We start from the raw sequence: 17,082 nt of genomic DNA on the forward strand, positions 1-17,082 counted from the left end.
TATGTGCATAGAATCTAAATTTGATGTTACTCCAGTCATTTTATTGCAGTGGTAGCAGTGGAGTTTCACACATTCTGGTAATTGCCGTCCTTCCCCCCGCATCCCCTCACACACACGCTGCTGCCACACAAAAACTGACCATCTGGTCAACATTTAGAAAGCAAAATAACTGTGATTGTAGATGGAAGCACCTAACTTGCTGAATGCCAGATACTGCAGTTTAAATAGTTCCCACAAAAGACTTGCTCTTCCTGTTTCTGAATTGCTCAGGAACATCTGCAGGCTAGCAATCATTTTTTTTTTTTCCCCCCTAATCATTGGAAAACACATTTTAGACTTCTGGAATGACTTTCACCTGTCCTATTCCTTTACTTGGCTTTCATATTAGTTCTGCCTGCCATTTTTTGGATGCCAAGGGATATTCTCTTACTAAGTTTCCTGAATACAGGAACATCGAGTCAGGGTGTTTTTTGTTTTGTTTTGTTTTGTTTTTTCCAAATGGCAGAAAAGCTGCATGGGTAAGTTCAACTAAGTCGGGGGGCTGGGAAAGCAGAGCGTGGTAAGCAGGTCGTCTCCAAGCATGCTCTCTGCCCACAGTCAGGTTTCTTGCTAGAGTTATGTTGGGGTGGCAGTGTTGGAAATCCCATGTAAATCTGCAACTCCTCTTGCTCCCAAGAGCATCCAGCTGACATTGTCCTTTTTGCCCTGTCCCCAGGTTTCTCCAGCATGCTGCAGAGTCCATCCTTTTCAGCTCAGAAGTGTCAGGAGGATAACCCAGCACAACCTTTCTCCCAGGCTTAGGACACATGTGGCTCTGAACATGGGGGAAAACAGGGTATGTATACAGGGCATTTTTTTCCTGGGTGTGAGGTGAGCTTTGTATTTTCTAATCCCAAATAGAGGAACAAGCTGTGCATGCACTAGAGCTGGGCAGAGTGGAATGACTTCCAGAAAATCTCAGAAATCCTCAGACAAATGATAAAAAGTCAGCAAACCTGCCTGGTGAAATGATAGGGCAGAAAACTTGCACGTATTCCGATGAATGTGCACACAGGCGTTTTCCAGTTGCATCATGGTAGAAATGAAGTCCTCAGTTAACAACAGCTTTGTCGCAAGTACAACAGTTGAATGGAGTCAAGGAGAGAACTGCTGGTCTAGCACATTATCTTCTGCAATTACTGCAACTACAAATACTGCTCAAGACAAACACTGGAAATAATTATCGTTATCTTTTGAATAGTTTCATATCTCCTTCTTTATGCAGATCCTTTAGTCAACAAAAATATTTAGGTACTTGAGTACACTGCACCTTCTGTTTGTGGAGGACGCTTGTATAGTATCAAAATAGCATCTAAAATATCTTCAGCTGCTTCTGTTACATTGAAGCTTTCAGTTTACAGTTGTATGGTGCAGGGGTCTAACTTCTCTTGCTTTTCTTTGTTTATTTTTAATTAACTTCTTTATTGTTTTCAGCACACAAAGCAATCAAATTATAGCAGTTAGAGAACATTAGTGAAAAGAGATAACAATCCTCCATAAGCAGTAAACAAGGGAACATTTCGTAGGCAAGGTTTGCACAACTCCCTACCATAACTGAAAGCGTTACATTGCACACAGGGCATGATTGATGGCATATAAGCCTCCAAAAGAGACAAATGATTTGGGGGGAGAGTCCCTCATTAAACAGCATTTTGTAAATGAATTAACTTGGTAAACGTGATATGCAGGAGGCACAAAGAAATTGTTCTAAGTGCCAAAAGAACTTTCCCAAATCCTCATAATAAAACTTGAATTTAGATTTCATTTATAAATAGGTTTTAAAGGATTAATACAAAAGTGAACAGGCTATTCATTTTCCATCCTAGGAAGGTTTTTCAGATTGCTAAAAGTTTGTACATGGAGCCAAAACAGATTTTCAAACTTCTTGTGAAGCTGGAGGGGGTTGGAAGGCAGAGACCAAACACACAGAGGCTTGACCAGTTTCCATCCCCTAAACAGCAGGTTGATCCAGGCACTTCTGTGGCAGTGGAAGACTGAGCTTCAAGCCCTTGTTCAACTTGATTCAGACTGCTTGGCTTCTACACTCAGTCTAGCTAATACATGCTTATTAGCTACCTCAATAAATTGTTATTTATAGGTTTGAAGACTAGAAGAGACCTTTTAATCATATTGTCTGTCCCCTTTACAAAGTAGGTCCCAGAATTTCCATATTAATGTCAATTGGTTGCTGTAATTAAGGGATCAAATTGGTGAAGACAATGCTTAGAACTGTGGGTTATATTCACATCTAATAACTTTTCTAGATGGACTACTTGTGATGCTGCCTCTATGCTAATAAAATCTGTTTATCATTAATAAACTAGTCCTAGAACCTCTTTTTCATGAATAATAATTCTTAAAGCAAATTTAGAGATGGTCAAAGGCGGCCTGTAATTTTGAATACTGTATGTGCACCTTAAGATAGTCTAGGCCTTATTTCAAATGAATTACTCCCAAATCTAACTCAAATCAGTAAGCACTCATTACCTGCACAGGCTCCAAAGACTAGGCACAAGGTACTTTGTGCTGTACAACCACTAAAGAGTGAACTGAAAATCTAGAAATGGAGCTGGAAAATAGAAGGAATTTTCATCCTGAGATTTTGAAATTTTATTTCTCCCCAAAACCAAATGGCTAAGGATACTGGAGGATTTTCTATGGCATAAAATAGTCTGCTGTATGTTGATTTGTCATTTCCTGTGTTTTAGGATATAATCTTGAAACGTAATTGTTAGGATGAAATTTTTGAATTAGCCAGAAATAACCTGATTCATTGGACAGTTCTTGCTATTGAAAAGTCAGGTTAAAAACTTCTGCTCTGGCTAGAGGCAGCCTGTGAAAAGGAATTTACACTGTTCTCTTATATATTTCTTCAGCATTTATGATACTGGCAAGGGTCAAGTGTGCATGAGAATGCGGTGCTGGACAACGTGTCTCAACCTTGGACGTCTGAGGGAGCGGTTTTGGTGTTGAGAGGTCAGTTCCAGCTCAGGGCTTGCTTTAATTCCAGGTGCCTTTGCTGAGAATGACAAGAGCTGCCTAAACTGGCAAGATGTTCTGGTGCTTTTTTATATATTGGTATGTCAACTGGGAAATCACCTGAAATGAAGGTGTCTGATAGAGGATATCTAAGAGTTCTCTTCTGACTTTCTGCCTGACCCAGATTTGAACTGCTGAGCTAGTATTTAAAAGACTTGGTGTAATAATGACCCACCTCCCCATTATCCAGGAATTATAATTGGAAGCCAACTACTTTGGGTGCTTACTCACAAGCCTTGTTAGATGGGATTTTGTCTCCTGATCATGCGTCTGTAGAATTTAGTTGAAAGCCAAATGCTGTGGAAAATTTACATTACACCCCTGAGTTTCATTGAGCAGAGAGCACTTTTCAATTCAAGAGTGAGCTGCAAAGCTTAAGCTGGGCAAAGAATTCATTATTTTAATGATAATAATTTACACTTGCATGGGAGCTTTCATCCAAGAAAATACCACGTTAGAATTTTCCATTGATGGTCTCTCCAAGATGGGGTAATTTCACCTTGGTAAGTATGTGTATTATATTTGCCTTTTCTGTTTGGGAATAAAAAGTGAAGATTATTATAGTTTGTACAGTTGAGTGTTTATTATAGAAATATTTTGCATTTATATTGTAGTTTTCTTAAAATCTGAATGTGGTTTTGAAACACTAGTTTAAACCTATCAATACCCCTATTATGTAAAATTAGTCCACTGCTGTATACTTGGGGAAACTGAGGTAAGAACCTCCTGGGTCTTTTCTGTTTCTTGGGGGTTTTTTTCTATTGAAAGTAAATCGAAGCAGTAAGTGGTTTGCATTTCTGGAAAACAGGTCCCATTACTGAGATCAAATGTAGGGGTCCAACTCAGCTTTGTCCTCAAATATAAAATCTTTTCTCTTAAAAGGGACTTCTCATCTGCTTAAAATGAAGCATGTGCTTAAGTGGGTTGTTAAATCAGAGGGTATGTCTAATGTTTTGTTGAACTGGAGTGCAAGTCTGTGTCAAAACTAGGTCTGGATGGAACTGTGCAGCTCTTCCTGTGAGTGAGGGTTTGATCCAACACACCTCATCGGAGATTTTTTTCATTATTTCAGTCAAATTCTTAATATCTTCGACTATATGCACCATAGCATATTCTGCTTTTCTTCCCCTACGTGGTAAATAGAGCCAATTTTGCCTCTTCTGAGTGTAATAAATTCCCATACAGAAGCTCTGTTTTCTTTCAGCTATTGTCTTTTTGGAGGCTCTGCATAAATATACAAAAGCTTATTTCTAATTTTATTTTTTTTTCTTATGCAATTCTGTACGCACTATTTACTTGTTTAAAAAATGAAATTGTGCGCTCCTCCTGTTCCCCCCCAAAAAAAAGCTGTGGGGAACCTTTCATTTAGACATGTGCAAGCAGCATAAGGCAGGCCAATAACACAAAGTCAAAGCCATTTCATAGAAAGGGTTTCAGAAATGCTAATGGATCTAAATGAGCTTAGAAAGCATTTTACAGAGAAAGTATTCAAAATACAGGATGAATTGCAAGATACATTCCCGTAGTAATATATTACTGTGGTGTTTCGTTGCTGGATTTATATATCAGTTTTAACTACTAGTCTTGATTATGTCATAAAGATTTCATAGATTATTATTGGTTTTTTTTTTGCTCTGCCAGTAATCTACTTTATTAACTGGTGGTTGGGAGTGACAAATTTTGATCAAACTTAAAATTTTAATGTATTCCAATTAGTGGATGGATATGACATTATTATGTCTTTGTTCGTCATTAGCACAAGTGTTCTACTGCTTTAAAAAAAACCCAACACTTTGGCTCTGCAAGACTTAGAAAACACTCTAATGTTTTTAGACATGCTAAAGACGAAACTATTAAAGCAGGTAATCATTTCATTCTACTTGGCAAAGAAAGAAATAATGTTTTCATTATTTATTTTCACATGCACATTGAGTAAATATATTAATATATATATTAATATAAATATTTATATATTTAATGTAAATATATTTTTTAAAAAACCCAAAAGATAATGTTGTTCTACCTACAGGAATTCATTCAGCACAGTAATATTTAATGGGTTTGGTATTGCTATGTCTGGAAAACAGGGAGTAGTTTTTTCTTATTTTTCTCATATTTTCATGAGAGTAACTGAGGCATATTAATGATTAAAGGAAGTATTTATTGAAGAAGGTGGTTACCATTCAGCAGCATGTAGCCACTGGTCCAGGGAATCATCTCTCTGGGCAGACGTCTTTGGAGTGTCTAATCCAATGGGATTCTGTTCCTTGACCAGAACTACAAATATTCCACAGGTTGTCCAAAGGTATTCCAAAGTGCATTTCACCCAGGAAATCCCAGTTCTGTACGCACAGTCACATTTTCAGAACAGCATTTGGGCCTCTTTGGAAGAACCATTTTTACATCTGAATATTTAAACCACTGTCCCAGGAAGGTGGCTGATTGCCACCTCAGAATTTTTCTGCCAACTAACCTGGGAGGAGAGCCTTAACAGTTCAAGGATTATAGTGTATATCTTTGTCAGCAAGCAGCATCTGTCAGAGCAGCCAGTCTGTTGAATTCCAGCAAATATCCCCAGTAATGTTAATCCAGAGACCAAAGTTCAGGAGGGACTTAAAACAAATATGTGGACATAACATTAACTAAAGCTCTTCATGACTTGCAAGATAAGTTTATTTCTCCCTATCCCCACTTCTTTCTTTGCTTTCTTTCCACCAGTGCCCTTATTAATGAACTGTGAAAGCTGACATTTCCAATAAGGAACAATTAAATGTGGAACTAAATTAAATGAAGTCATTCATTTACAAAATAATAGCTAACTAGCATGAGGATGGTGAAAAATGATTGCAAGTCATGGAAAAAAAAAAAAGAGTAAATTAAGTCTGACTACATTAATGTTCTTTAAATACTTCTGCTGCTCAGAAAAGTAAATGGGAAACATCTTATTAGCTATCTTAGATATAAGGTAGTAATGTGTATGTTCAGCTTGACAATGTTACAGGACAGGAATTCTTCATAGATGTCAGTGTAAGGAAGGTATTTAAATTCTTAACTTTCAGCACTCTTTTCTTGCAAAAGTACTACAGCAGGTCTGGAGCAAGGTATGTAATGTGATAAGTGCATTTAACCACGTAATGCTAGTGAAAGGCAGTAATGATGGCCCTTCCAGCCTTCAAAATGTTTCAGGAAGGCTCTAAGGCTTCTTAATCCAGGTAACAGGCTTTGTCTTTGGGTGTTGAGTTGAGTGCAGTTAACCACATCGCAGTATTTTCTCTGCCCCAATGGAAGGAATTTGCTGGGTCCTTCTCTGTTTCAATAGAGTGGAAAGTGCTGGCAGAATAGGGACAGAAGCAAGAACTCATCCTAGGGGAGTTGATTCAGCAAATACTGTGGACAGTCCTCCAGACAATCTGCTTTTTCGTCCTTTTTTCTGTTACACTATAAGGATAGAATTCACTCAAAACATCAGTCGTTCAAGGCTTAAGTATTTCTGCCTCGTTTTCAGTGTTCTGATGGCTTTACGTGGATGTGTAATTTTTTTCCTGTATGAGAAACATCAGCCAAAGAGCTAAATTTTTGAGAGCTAGTAATCCACGGCTGATACTAGGCTATTTCAGGTAAAATCCAGCTGCTCACACTTGTTGCTCTTGCAGTTGGATTTTTCAGGCTGTCCATCCAACATATACCCACCAAGCTGATCCCTGTAAAACCAAACCCAAACAAGATGGGCAAACACTGTAGGAACATAATGGAAAAGAACACACATTGCTTAATTTTAAGGGAATGCTGATTTGCTATGACTGATGCCAGCTTAAGGTTTGCCATGCTGCTTAATGCATTTTTATTTAAAAATGCTTTTTAGATTTATCTGTGAATCTCTGAAGGCTCAAGTTAATTTTGCAATCAATTATTCTTATGAGGATTTGTAGAATTCACAGCTCTTCCATAAGAATTTGAGTTTTACTTGAATTAATCTAAAAAACTCTAACCTTCTTGCATACTTTCTCCAAAACCCTGTGTGCTCCCCACCCCTGAGGCTGAGGAGTATTTGAAAAGGAGAATTAAAAAGAGATTTGGACCCAGGTTGAAAAAAGCATTGATTTCCTCAGTTATACTTAAGGCTCTCTCCTTTTGTAAAATAAATAACCTGAATAAACATGTCAGGGAAGATTAAAACCTCATTAAAAAGTGTAAACAGAGTGCAAAGGAGAAGAAAAAAAAAAAAGCTTGGCTGAATTGAATAATGGTAATAATAAAATCACTAAACAGTATTGCTAGTTAAAAGTCCTGTTAAAGTGAATGTACCATTGAGATGGGAAGCAGAGCTGCTGTTATCTAACACTCAGGATGGAGATTTCTTTTCAATAATTTGATAACATTTTAATGAATAAATTAATAACATTATCCCGGAAATGGAGTTCATAGATAAAGTCAATTCCTCACCAGTTCCCAAATCTAATCAGAGGAGTTCTGTTCAGGGATGGTCAGCAATGATGCATGTGTTCAGCAGTATTTTTCCTTGCCCACCGAGGGGAGACAACTGCTGAGGCCACTTATGGCACTGCATCCATAAGAGGTTTATTTCACAATATTAATGCAAATTACGGCTTTAAGGCTGGCAATTATGCATTTTTATTTTACTGAGGTGAGCAGGATTGTTGCATATATGCTTTAAAAATGCTAAAGAAAACAACTCCATCTTGTTTTTAAGTGATGTACTTGTAAAGACAAATTCACAGAAAAGGAGAAATATTACTTGTTATAGAAGAAGCACGTAGCAGATTTTGAGAACAGGATGAAGTTGTGTTAACGTATTGCCAATGCATAAGACCTATTCTCAAGATTTTTAATTTAAATGGGTAAGGGAGGGGAAAAGGAGTAGAGGGAAGAAGTTAATGAAGGACAGGGCAAAACGAGTGCAGAGAAGTAACATTTCCATAGCCAATGGCAGGATCAGTAGAAGGAATTATATTTTTGAATTTAAGGTAAAATTTAATACAAGAGGAGGACTGGAATCTGACTTAGCACAAGTACCTTGTGATTATCACCTTTGTTTCACTTTAACAGAAGACTGCAACAGTAAATACTGTAATTGTCTGCCTGGCCTTTCAGTGAAGATCAAGCACTGGAATTTTAATAATAAGACCTTTATTCAAGGCTCCAGAGATACCTGAGATAGTGATGAATGAGCTTGTATGCCTTCACAGCAGAGTTCTGTGTATGCGAGGGTGCTGGCTGGCATGCCAGAAAGAGTATAGCTGTTAATAGTTCACTTGAGCTAATTAGCCCTGGTTCATTCCTTTAGCTTATGAAGGCATTGTGTGATGTAGACAATCTCTTGTTGCCACAACATCATTTATAACACAGTACTCCAACAGCAGTCATAATTTCAACAGCCTACCTGACATCTGGAGAAAACTCCTGTATCGTTTCGTAATAACAGGATGTAATCCTCATCCTCTCCAAAATATTTGTCAGATAAGTGCTCTTTGTCTAACATCCATGTGCTGTCAGACTGCTTCCTATTTTTTACCTTCACCAGGTCTCTCTAATAAGACTTTACAAGCCAAACCCAGGCAGTGCATCCAACGGTGTTAGTGAAATAGCAACACAGAAAAAAAATTGTCTTGACGTGGGACAACTGCAGCAAGGAAGCTGCTCCGGTGCAGGAACAGTCTCTGTAGATGCAATCTAAGTGACTGCTGCTCTTATGCTGACAGATCTTACATGGTTTGCTCTTCATGAATGCTTTTCCTCATGCAGTTCTCTCAATTCCTTCATAGACAATCGTGATTCTTAAGCTGTAATGCTAAATACAGAACATTACTTCAGCCAATGCTGAAATTTAATATTTCTGCCCTGATTCAGGAAGATATTTTTCATTTACTTTCAGTGCTTGAGAAAGCTACCTGGAGCCTGGCTGTTTAAAACACCTCACAAAGGTGGGTGAGTGGCTGCAGTTCATACAAACCCCAGTGAGGTTTCCTGCAGAACTTGCCCAGGATTACAAAGATAACATGCTTGAAGAGAAACCAAACCCATGTTTAGGTATTCCTCTTCCAAAGTTTCATCTACTTGATCATGTTTCCCAAATCTTCACAGTCCTCCTGATGAAGCAGTCCACTTCAAAAATGCAATCATTTTATAGAACACAATATATAGCTCTTCACTAGGAGTATTGTATTCTTATTCCAGAACTTAACAGTTTGCTTTTTGCTACTTCAGATGTGTTTGGTGTGAAAGGACATCCAAAGTCTCTCTTTCCAAGCCAGGAGAACTGTACTTGCCTAATCATATTGTCAAGTATAGGAAGTTCCCTGCTGCAGGGTGAAGGTTCTGTTTATAAATAAAAGGTATTTATTTTCCAGCCCTGGTTAAGTATATTAACATAAATGCTGTTGTTACACTTGTGCCCTGTAGTCATGACTAGTTCTCCAGGGAGAGCAAGAGAGAAAAAGGCGCATGTAATAATTTGTTTTCCACTAATGACAGCAATAGATTCACCTTGATCTGCTTAACGGTATTCATTTCCTGCTAATAAGTCACTATATTTAAGTTTATTCCAGGAGTTTATATAGATTGTGAGCTGCTCAGATTTGATTAGCAAGATGTCTCACACGTGATCCTGCAAACGGATCAGTTTGTATTTGAATGATTTTCAGTCTCCTCTAGGTTAAATGTTATTAAATGATTACTCTGTTGTAAGAGTATTTAAGGAAAAGCTCGAAGTCTTGCCCGCATTTGGAATGGTGTTGCAAAGCAGAAGTTAGTTCACGTTTTGCTCCCTGGGGCCGAGTGGGTCACTATAAATGTTCAGACCAGTGCAGCCTGCTCTGATTTACTTCACCTGCCAGAGGCTGCAAGGGGGTTTGTAACTGCCGGGGCAGGGGCTGTGTGGGCGCACAAACCCTCTGCCCTTCACCGCCTTCAGCCTGGTCTGAGGAATGTGCTTCCTTCCACCCCTCCGCCTCCGCAGGCTCAGCGCCCAGGAGGCAACAAAGCCGGGCCGGGGCCTGCGCAGGCGGCTCCAGTTCAAACCCGGTCAGGGCGGGTGGGCCCGACCGGCTCCACCGCAGCCCGCCCCGCCTCGGCGGGGGGAAGCGAGGTGAGGGAGGGTGGTTGAGCTGGGGTGATCGTGGAGGAGGAGGAAGGTGCTGCTTGGGGTGTGGGAAAGAGCAGGCTGCCACCATCTTGAAGGGGAGGCAGCAAGTGTGTGCAGGGAGCGTGCATGTCATGCCATGAGTGAAAGGAAAACTCCTGTGTGTTACTGAAAACTGCCACAAAGAGGGAGGAGAACCCTCTTTGAGCACAAAATATGAGGCTGAGTGTGGGGATTTGCGTTGGGAAAGGTTTTGAGTGGTAACTTTCTCCATACAGAGGAGGAAATTCGTGTTTTGGAAATGTGGAACAAAATGGCTGCCTGGAGGAAAGGCCGAGGGCTTCCTTGCTGCCCGGTTTTATTCCTCCTTTTGCAGTCTGGTAGCTTTATACCTGACAAGAGCTCAACCAGAGCTCAGTTTGGACAAAACACGATGAATATTACTTTGTCACTTAATGAGAAGCGGAGTTAGGCTTCTTCATCATGAGCTTGTCTGAAAACAGTAAATATCAGCACTGTGGAAGGTAATGAAAGTGGCTCTTTTTCATACAGGCCTCTGCAGCAAAACCATAGTTGCTCTTCTCTGTGCTATTGCTGTTTGTTGCCTGTCTTGGACTTCTCTTGTCCTTCTGTTAAATGTTTGTTTGTGTAACTGACAATCCTGGTCAGTGTTACTAGTGTCTTACACTCTTGCTATAAACTTACGTGCTTTTTATGTTAAAGACTTTACAGTTGCATGATTGTGAGGAAGTTTATTTTCGTTTCAAAATACATCCCTAGTCCTGGTGTCTGCCAAGGAAAGCTCAAATATTTAGTAGACATTGTTTCCTGGAAGAGAAAGCAAAGCAATACCTAACCCTTCATGTTAGTAAAAAAGGAGAAACTGGCATGAAGCTCATGGGAAAGATATAATGCTGATGGGTGAATGGGATGGATAGGAGGTACTATCAGCACAATTTTTGAGGAAATAATTCCATGTCTTGCTATCCCTTATATATAAAGTGGCAGTGTAACACTGGATGGGAAGAATCATCCCCTTTACTAAAAGCGAACAAAATACTTTGAAGAGGAAGAAAAAAGTTGTTCTGGTCTTCCATAAAGGACTAATTAGGAAAGAAAGGGATTGGACCAGTTAAAGATGGTTGCACAAACTGAGTAATTCATGTTACTTAAGTTGTGCTAATGTTCTAGTTTGTACTGGGGTTATATGATGATAGCAGTAAAAACTGTACAAAAGTAGCAATTCACTGATATGAAATTCTTTTTCAGCTCATCTTTGCAATGTGGAGAGGAAAAATGGTTTTGAGCCAGAAAGGATGTGGGCTGATGCTGCTTGATAAGGTAAGACTCGCTTCATGCAGAAGAAAACCAATGAGTTTATGCCTTCCAGAGTCTAGAAATTACATGGCATTTCATATTGCTTTTTAAAAATAGATGTGGTCTACAATACCAAAGGAGAAATACCTTATTTGGCTTCAATTAAGAGAGCTCATTCTATTTTATGAAGGAATGAGATATCACATTTTGTAGTTAGGAGGTTTATTTGTGCACACTTAAAATAATTTTTGTGCATTAATTCTACTTTGAGATTATTGTGAACATGTCCTCAGCCGGAGAAGTGCTACGTGATGTCTGAAGAATGGATCTCCTGTTAATTATAGTGAAGTGTATCTGAAGTAGTTGAAAATTGAGAATGGTCTGCTGGAAAGGCTTTGCATTTTCATGGGTGTTGGGGAGATTTGGCTTTCACACTGTCTAGATTGATAAGAATAGCAAGTCTTCAGTGCTAACTTTTACTTATCTTCTTGCTTCAATTTAATAGAGATGTATTTTATCATTGCAAGGCTGAAATTGTGGCTAAACTTGAGATGTGCTGAGTGGACCATGTAATGACTGCAACTGATTCTGCTTGTCTTTTCCTTAGAATGAGGAAGAATACAAAGTACAAACCAGTGCATTTACTAATTTTACCCAATTGTGTGTTATACAAGAAAAGAAAAAAAAAAGTTAAATCTTCCCCAAAGATCAATTTTTGTTATTGTTCTTTTTTATATTGGAAATTGGCTTACTTTTCAATTGCTCCTATTTTAATCGAATACTGCAGAGTTCTGCTGGAAACAACAGTACTGCAATAATCTGTATGAGTCTTGAAAGAACAGCCTTATGTAATGTTAAAGTTGCATTCTGTCTAGCAGTCTGTGGTAGGGAATCCTTATGGGCTGGAAATTGAAATTAAAGATGTGTTGAAAATTGGTTTTTAGAGTTTGCATGTCATAGCCTGGCCTGGATGAGTTGGTTGTGGACAGTGAAAGCCTAATTACTGGCTTAGAAAACATGTTGATAATGGTGCAAAAAAGGTGGTAATGTAGCATCCAAATGAAAATAATTAGCATATTTGCCTTGCTACTTAAGTCATTTATTCCCTAATCAGCTGTCCCGGAACCTCCTTTTCCCATAGATGTATAAATTTACCCAAGGATTTCAGGTATTAGTATTACCAGTATTAATATTGTTGTTGATTAAGTTTGACAGGACTCATGAACTGAGAGACTGGAAGTATGGCACAGAAAGATGGAAAAATACTGAAAACAATGCGATACAAAGGGATGTTGTGGCTATTTGGATCCATTTGTAAACTTATGTGCATGACAACTTTCTTGTTTGCTTTGTGTTCCCTTAGAAAAAAATGCATTGCTTCAATAATTATTTAAAAGCCTGGTTATTTTTAAAGGTGCCCATTAGCCCAAGTTCAATTAAAAGCACAGAACCAGAAGCCTGGAGTTAATCTTTGCCTATCTGGCAATTAATTAATTGTGGTCAGGATGAGATATGAAGTGCCGAGGAATCCACCTTTGGAAACAGATTTTAATGAGCAGCTAGTCCTTAGTGTTGTTGGGACAACCACGGGTAGACATGCTGACGTGAAAGTTTAGTTACATGGGTCTTAGTTTTGGTCCTGGTAATTTTGAAACATTGGTAGAGGATGGCAAACCCTTTACTTAGCTACCTCTATGGGAGCTTGAAAGCTTAGGTTTGATGTTTGTATTAATTTCTGTATATTATCATTAGGTTCTGTTGCAAGCACAAATATTTCTGACATTAAAAATTCAGCATTCTCTGTTAAATATTTCAGAACAACCGTAAACTTGTATCAGTCACTTTAACTGACAGGCTCCTTTAGTTCTTTTTTGTTTTGAATAATTAAATCTTTCTATCTTTCTATCTTCATTAAAAAAAAAACAAGCCCCTCAAAACCTATGAATGTTTTTACTGTCTTCTGTCCCTGGGCAGTTGCCTGCTCTCAGAGTTTCTCTTTGCCTTATGGCCTTAAGAAAAAATTTCTCAACTACATTCCTGAAGTTTTTAGGTCTTGCAAGAACTCATATCCCCCAGTGGTCCTTCTCCTATAGGTATTTCACACTTCAAACCCGTGAGAGAGGAGTGCTCTTACTTTAGCAGTAGGGTTTCATCTTTGCATAGTACCTACTGTTCTGTGAGAATAATAATTAGCAGGAACATTTGAAGTCCTGTGTATCCTGCATGCTCTGCAGGAGGTTGGCAAAGAATCAAACCCATCTGCTTGGCGTAATGATTTGGGTTTTAGGAAATCTAAATAAAATTCTGCCCTTGCAAGCAGATCTGTGAGCATTGTGCCTTGTGCCTCTGGAGGATTCCGATTGATTTCGCTGAGGATCCCAGGTCTACTCAAAGAATGAACGCCTTGGTGTGCAGCTTATTGGTAGTTCAGTGACTCAATTCCTCAGCAAATAAATCTCTACTCTCAATTCTGTGCCTGGTAGCTATGAGAGATTCTGGCTGCAAAAACATCCACTTGCACCTTACTCTCAACATGTCATGACACTAAAGCAGCTTTTCAAAAGTATTTAGGGATTTTCTCATTTTTGTAAGCTGTGATCACTTGGAGCTGCTTGACTCCCTTTGTCCCTGTCTGTTTATACTACAGTGGGCTGCTAAACATTTTGTCATGTGTTTTGTAAACAGAGATAATCAGTGTCTGTAGTATTTCGTATTCTCTGTATGAAATTACATCAAATGTTCAATGGTGGGGAATTTCCATGCTTCTTGTTTGTTGTTGTTTGGGGAGAGAGAAATTCTTCAGGGTTTTTTCTATATGGGAGAGTCTACCATAGTGACATCCTGCCCTTTCTGCCTGCTGCTGCTTTTCTGGACTTAAACAAACAAAACAACAAAAAGAAAACCTTATTTATTAGCAGTGAACAGGAAATAATGGGGAATGAAGGAAAGCTATTAAAATAACCCATAAATGCTAATATAATTCAGTGCATGTCAACTATGTTATTGACATGTCAACTATGTTATTACTGTGTTATTGAGTCTTAGTTCAGATGCCATCCAAGATAAAAAAATATCCAAAGTGGTAGATAGACACTTCATAATGACATACTTCTGGGACAACAATAATTAAACTACTTCAGTTATTCTTGTTTCATTATGCAAACAGTATTATCCAGCTTATTTTTTCAGATGTATTGGATAACTTGGACCCTCCTGACATACAGTTGATTTCCTGTAGATTCAGGACAGAGTTTAACTTAAAGCAGTGTTTCTTTAAGACTTGGATTACCTTCCTGCTCTAGTTCTTGCATTGACTTTATTCTTGTGGTGTCTTAAGTGGCTGCAAGCTTGGAGTAAAATCTTGACCCTGTTCAAGTCGATGAGAGTTTTGTCATTGGCTGAAAAAAAAGATAGGATTTAACATCTGATTATTAGAGCATCAGACTCAATTCCCATTGAGAAAAATGCTTCTTATCCCTGCTGGTTCCAATGTCAGTGACCTTCCTTCCTGTCCTCAAAGTCCCATCAGCCACAAAAGTAAGTACATAAATACATTAGTTGAGGGAAGTTGGGAAATAAACGCATCCTCTAGTGGATCTCGAAGTGTTTGTCTTTCCTTATCAGCCCCATAATGATAGTGCAGCGATGGCAGCTTAATGATAGCAGCCCCAATGACGCCATTCAGTGCCAGAGAGGTGAAGATTGCACATTTTATTTTGGAAAATAATTACGCAGCTAATTACAGCACTTGACTTTCGTCCTTCCCTTCCCTGTGTTCTTGGGAGGCTGGTTTGCTCAGCTTGCAAAAGACTGCATCAGTTATTCTAAAGGTCAAAAGACTCTTGTATTATGATTTGTAATTGCTAGTAATAGTGAATAAAATAAATACAGCATCAGTTTGGATCATTTAACTCGTTGCTTAACTTCTGTGTTATTCTGTTCTGTTGTGTGACTGTAAGAACACACTTGTCCAAGTGGCTGAAAGAGGAGAAATAAACCAGAGGTCAAGGTCTGAACTCTTCTGAAATTGTTCTGAGAAATTTGGAATCTGAATTCCAAATGTAGCGATCAGACCTAACGGTGCAGAACATTTAAAAAATGGTATGCAACTGTCTGCAGAGGATGCAAGTGAATTTCAGGGCAAAGCAACTGCAGTGCCGTTTCAGAAGTACCGTAGCTGAAGAATCTTAGTAGATCTTGACTTTCTATGGCTTAGAGATCTCAGCTGGCTGGCTAAGAATTAAGAGTATGCTTTTATTTAAGTAAGCAAGCCCTAATACATGTTTTGTACAGCTTTTTTTCTTCTTTTTGTGGCCCTGCCTCCCAAAACCCTGCATGGCAGCTATGGAGATGGACCACCTCCCCCCCCCCCGCCTTTACTTACACGGTTGTTCTTGGAGAACTCTAGAGACCAAATACAATTTCCATCCTTTATCCTCTGGTCAGCTCTTTAATCCCAGGTTGTATAATTGCTTGGGCTTCAGAATGCAGCACATTCCCTCACACTTCAGGTCAGCTCTAAGTCTTGATTCAGTCTGATTCATTTCAATTTGCATAATCTTCTCAGCCCTCTGTATTTCATTTAGACACCAAAGATTTAGTTTAGTTACATTCTTATCTCATTTATCATTTACTTGTCTTCTTTCAGAGTTTGATTTAATCCCTTTGGTTTACTTTAAAAGACTGATTTCTTATCTGCACAGTGCTTTATTCCACTGTGATTTTCAAGCGTTTGTATTTTCTATCTGGATCTTCCTTATTGTGATGTTTATTTTATACCTAGAGATAAACCGCCTTCATCTCTGATCTTAAAGATTTAAGTCATAAATTTAACAAGCAGTGTCTAGGCCAGAAACCTACACCGGGCCATTTCTGTACTGATGATGTTTTCGCTGCTGCTTTTTCCGATAATTGCCATGCTAATGTTTTATTGTAGTTAGTCACTGTGAACTTGGTTGGAATTCAGGATTTGTGTCTGACTCTGTCACTGAGTAACTACGTGACCAGAGGCGGCGTCAGTTCACTTTTGTCTCTTATGCTTTATTTATTTTTTTTGAGGGTGCTCGCTTTTTGAGTGTAGCACGCTGCAGTTGTACAGTTAGTATACAGCAAAGTTATGCCCAGCTATCTGATAATGCCAAAATCCTGGAGCAAGTGGTGACTTGCAGCATTTGCACAAGATATTTTTCTCTGGGTAAGTTTTCTGGGTCTGATTTTCTTTATTACTGCCTGGCAAATATGACAAACTATCTTACTAATAATTTTCTTTTTAATGGGAAAATGTATGTATGGTATCGATTTGTAGAAGTTTTGTACTAATAATATGAACCTTCCACTTAAGTACTTTACCTTAGCTGAGAAAGGTTTTCTTTGAACTTTTTTGGATTTAAAAATAAATATTCCAGGGCAAGAAGAGCAACATTGGAGCAACAACGGTCCCAATTCATTCCTAACTAATGGATTTTTCTGTGCAATTTCTGATCTAAAATAAAACCCTGACTACTGTGTCTTGCATCTATGACTTTAAGAACATTACTGATCAGATGAAATCATAAAAAAAGATCCATCTTTGTCATCAGTTCCACATC

The sequence above is a fragment of the Nyctibius grandis genome, chromosome 33 (genome assembly GCF_013368605.1).
Source record: "Nyctibius grandis isolate bNycGra1 chromosome 33, bNycGra1.pri, whole genome shotgun sequence".
NCBI lineage: Eukaryota > Metazoa > Chordata > Aves > Nyctibiiformes > Nyctibiidae > Nyctibius > Nyctibius grandis.